The sequence below is a fragment of the Athene cunicularia genome (assembly GCF_003259725.1).
Source record: "Athene cunicularia isolate RWA chromosome 2 unlocalized genomic scaffold, athCun1 chr2_part1, whole genome shotgun sequence".
NCBI classification, from domain to species: Eukaryota; Metazoa; Chordata; class Aves; order Strigiformes; family Strigidae; genus Athene; species Athene cunicularia.
Window position 1 is genome coordinate 117,870,805 of NW_020799095.1, and position 5,307 is coordinate 117,876,111.

Consider the following 5,307-nt stretch of genomic DNA (forward strand, 5'->3'; position numbering starts at 1 on the left):
GTGCTAGTTCTCATCCCCAGTTTTCAGTTACACTGGTGGCTCACCAGAGCCACACTGTTTCACTTGCCTCAGTCGCTACACATCTCCTGGAAGCCATTTGCTCATCCCTTTAAAAGTGGAGGCAACAGCAATGCTCAGCACTATTTGTTTATCTAGCCACATATAGATTAAAAGGCTCATTATAGCCATTTGACTTCGAAACTTATTGGCACCATAATACCAGGTAATTAAAACAGACGATTTCGTGGAATTTCTGCTCTTTTGTTTAAAGTTTCTGAGTTAGTCAATCATCTCCTCTCTAAACCAGTATATCCTTCTCCCAGTGTCTGTTTATTATTTCAAGGCTAAAGTATATGCATCTAAAACGAGGAAAACAATAGTAAGATGCTTTGGGGAGAGTATGGAGGCGAAGGGAAATAATAATAAGATGCGATCTCAGTGGCAATGCTAGACATAAGGCACTCGCCTGGCCCACGCTCACTGACCCTGAGGGAGGGACACAGCGTGACACTGCACTCTATGTCCAAGACCCATTTAGCTTCCCTGCCATTCACCAAAGTTTGGAGAAATTGCTAGGTGTCACCATGGTCCTAGGGTGCCTCACCTGCTTTCCCTTTGTGACATTAGAAACATTTAGATTATATAGGGTGGTATTTTTTTTGCCTGAAATGCAACAACTGCTGCCAGTCACCAGAGATAATTCTATCATGAACAAAATATGTCGTGGTTCCAGCCCTATGCACACAAGAGGTTTTTCTGCCTCTCTCTCTCTCCCGCAGTGACATTTGCTGTGGGAAGTGGCCGATGTCCCTGCGCCCAGCCCACGCCGGCTGCACGCAGGATGCCGCCCTGTGCCAGAGCCACCCGCTCTGCCTGGCAGAGGATACAAAGCGTCTCCGCAGGGACGGCAGAGAGGACGTCCATCACAGTTCCTGTCAGGCCTGCGCTTGAGCTTGCGTGAGATGTAGGTGACTGCTAAATTTGTTTCTGAGGCTGCTTGCGATATAAAAAAAGACGATGACAGAACTGCACAGAAATACGATCTGATGTAAAACCACAACAGTTTTCTACTTTTTAGAAGGGTTTTATAATGTGTTTTTAAATGGCCAGCTGGCTATCTTTGTCTGCAATTTCTAATCCTTCAATGTCCTTAACTGGTGTCCTTGATACTCTATATTAGCTAATATTTTTAGAAGATTTTAATTTTTATTTTTGATTATGCAATGGCTATGTCACTGGATATATTTCATGTCAGTGTGATTAAAATGCTTAATCCCCTCAGAGAAATTTGCAATGATTTAAACCACTGTTAGAATTCAGCTTTAAGATTTAGGAGAGCAAAAAGCCAAATAAATTTAGGAGGCAGCAATTTTTCCAAAAGGTTTTTTTCACTCTCATAAAACACTGGGACAGATTCTTTGCAGAGATGCAAGTGCTATACAGATACAGGGGGATGTCTTCTGCATTCATAAAACTGGGTGCTCCAGGAGTGGCATGCCAGGCCAGCAGAGGGTTTCTATGACATTAAAGCAGGGGTGTTCCCTGACCTGGAGCCGGGGACAATTGAGACACTGCATGCATATGTTTAGAAAGAGTCAGAGTGGTCCAGATCTCACCCTGTGGACAAGACCTGAGGCTTAATTTGGAATGGAAAGAATTCTCAGCAGTGACTGCTGCTTTGGCAAAATTATCAGAATTAAACTCCAATGAAACAGTCTTCAGAAAACCTGGTATAGGAAGGGCCTTACCTGGGAGGTCTGTAATGTCATTCTGCTTGTAGAAACAGAGAACCTCAGAAAATATAATCTTTGTGTAAAAAAGATGAAATGACCTAACCAATATATTATGTTCATAAAAGCATTTTTTCTGTCAAACATTATATCAACTTTCTCCACATTTTTCAATATATTCCTGACTTTTCACCAATCAATATGCAGTGGAAGTTATATATGTTCATATCTTGTTCTAATAACTATTGAGCTGTATTTATTAAACATTTTTAATTTGTCTAGGTGAGGTTCAAATTTAGACCTATGTTTCTCAAATGCATTCTTGATATAACTTTTTAAAATATGTACTGTATCGTACAATCTGTATCAGAACACTTTCCAGGGAATTTCTATAGTCTAAACAAAGGTCTTTGTGATTATTAATATTTAAAATATAAAAAGATGCTCTGTTCTTTTTGCATTTTTTTTTTTTAATTCTCCTGAGAGAGTTTTTGAAATTTCAGAGTCACAAAGGGCTTTCAAGTATATGGAAGCCAGATTTCTCCTTGGAAATGTACAGATAGTTATTTTCAAATCTTGACTGGAAGAGTGAACTCTGCGAAGAGTGTTTGGATTGTTAGAATGAATTGCTGTTATACATACAGGTGCTAAGTGTTACTACGTCAAAGCGTAAGTGCAGGAAATGAGATCACCCAAAGGTACCACAGGCACTGCAATATTAAGAACGGAGTACTGCAACCGTATTTATCTCCTGGTTTCAAACCTCCCCCTGTTAAAACCACTCATTAACTATTCTGTTGAATGCTGAGAAGGAGACCAGGCTGGGGTGGAGGAGTACAATGAATTTGGACTGAGTTTTCAATTAAAATCCACAGTCTGTTCTGTTTCTGATAATCTCTAAATTCTTTTGAAGAAATGATCATTATAACTGTGTTTAATCTGTTTTCAAAACAGTCTGTGAAATAGCCATTGTGTATGCACCTTCTGTTTTTATAACTTCTGCGCTTTGATATTGTAATTGATGCAAGTGGGTGCAATTAAATCTTTATTTGGAAACTTGCACCAAAGCAAGTCATTCAGAAAAAAGCCACCAATGTGCTTTGACTCTAGATTCTCACACATATTTGCACTTACAATCAAAGCTTTTGTTCTGTTAAACTAACAAGGGCTGTTTAGCATAAGAAAGAGTTAACACAAGCTGCCTTACGTTGTGCTAATTTCAGGAATAACACTCAAATGGGAAAAAAATCTGCAGGAAACTATGCTGTCCCAATAAAAATGACCAATTTTTACTTTAATAAGTAACTCACCACAAGTGAAAAGTTTTATTGTTAAAATGACCAATGACATGCCAACAATTACTGTCATTCGATGTTCAAATACTTCTCTCTTGATTTTCTTAAGTGAAAGAAAGATCACAAGAGAACAGATCAGATCTTTAGCTCAAAGTACTTCTAAAATAGACAACAAACTCCACTACTTTCTCTTGGGCTTTTACATCAGCTCATGAGACAGGCAGGGATCAAGAACTGCAATTAGCTCCAACATGTGGTTTGTTAATGTGTCTTTACTATTAGTGTTGTGACACAGCTATTGATCAGCTATCACATTACTACACATGATTCAGGTACTGCTGTAGTAAAACTTAGCTGTGGAATCATTTGCATGAAAGGATATTTTGTAGAAGGATAAGTGCTATTCATTTCAGTGAAACAATCTGTCTGCTCCATCCCACTGAGGGCCAGGCTGTAAAAGCACAAAGCTTAGTGCAAGCTGTCAGCTCTTTCTGGAAAGACTATAGGTAAAAAGCTTTCTTATTTTTTGCTCAGAGACTCTCAACTGCAAGGGCAAAACTTAACATAAAAGATGTTAAGCAAATATTTACATATATATAAAATATAATTTATTTTTCTTCTCAGAAAGTTCGGGTGGACCATTCTTACCACCTATGAAGAAAAGTCATGATAGCACATAATGGGTGTAGTCAGGTTTAAAGACCCTTACAGCAGGTTTAAAAACCTCTATATCCATTTATCTGGAAAATACCATCCTGATCTTCTTGAGACCCAAAGAAGATGACTTCAAAAGGAAACTCTTTGTCAGAATATGTCTCCAGCACAAGCCAAGTCTATTTATGGACATACCAGGTTAGGCTATCTTCCTAACAGGAAAGTTCAGCCTCCTTATGGGTCTCAAACAATATGGAAGAGACAATAACTTCGGCCTAAGTCTATCAGTGTGAGGAAATCAAACTCAGCTCTGCTGAAAACTTGTTTATTGTCCATAAGACTGGTTTAAATAGCACCTGGGCGAGTGCCTAAAAAAGTGCTTGTTTCCTGATGATTGCCTCTTGAGGTAATTCGACATCTCAGGGACAGGTCTCATCTTCTGTAGTAGGACGATTGCCCATAAATAGAGCAGTTTTGGTCCTTTAGTAGTCAGTAGATGAAGGTTGTAAAGCTTCTTCAGGCTGACTCGCATGGAGTTTGTGTGAGTTTCAAAATTTAATTTTAAGATCAGCTTAAGCCCATTTGAGATGGTACAGTCTCTGAAAGAAGACATATTTTCTTCTTTCTCTCCTTTGGCTGTATGTCTCTGTGCCTTTCCTTGTGACAGTCCTAGCATTTTCATAGCTTTATTGTCTGATTAAACCTGACTGAAAATTAGCAAAAAAAAAAAAAAAAAAAAAAAGTGGTCAGCTAATGTTTATGTGAAGGAGTCAACAGGAACAAGAACAAGGAGAAGCAGAGGAAGGGAAAATGATGGCTTGTCGCTTCCAGTGGTTTTGCTGGATAGGAACCTGCCCTCTGAAGCTGCATCATCTGCAGTTGGAGTGCAGCTCCTAGCTGCCTCTGTAGAGCTGGGTGTTGGACTGCATGTCAGACCATAGCCCTTATCACAAGTCTTTTGCAAATTCTGGTTTTTCAGTGTAAAAGTGACCCTCTGATAGCATTCTGTTTGAAGAAAATGTTAGAAAGGCCTTGGATTTATTAAAGTGTGAAATGAAAAGAAATTTCAAAAGTAGTTGCAAAATGGCATTTCTGTCCTTTTTTTAGAACCATGTGTACAGCCTTGGGAAGAGAATGAGCCAACTATAAAAAATATTCTGAATTCCTAGGACTGTACAGAAGTAAGAATGGTTCTGCCTTTTATACTAATCTAACTAGTCAGGTTCTACCTTCCCACTGATCAATACCAGAATGAAGGAAGAGGGAAAATATTTTTCCCTCCCTTCAACTATAAGTGGAATTCAAATAAAAACAAAATGAACCAGCCAGGCAAATATTACAACTTCCTGCTCCAGACCTTTTAAAATTCAACCTCACTGACAGAAGCTTGGAAAAGATTCAGTGCCCTACATTACCACTGAGAGTAAATAATAATTATATTTACCATAAGGGGAGGTTTTCGGTAAGTGTCAGCCTAAGGACAGCAGATGGGACTATCTGTTGGGAGTTTCCCTTTGCTGCTGTAGTAGGTTTTGCTTGGACAGAGAGCAAAGTGGGAGAGGGAGAGGGAGAGGGAGAGGGAGAGGAGAGGAGAGGAGAGGAGAGGAGAGGAGAGGAGAGGAGAGGAG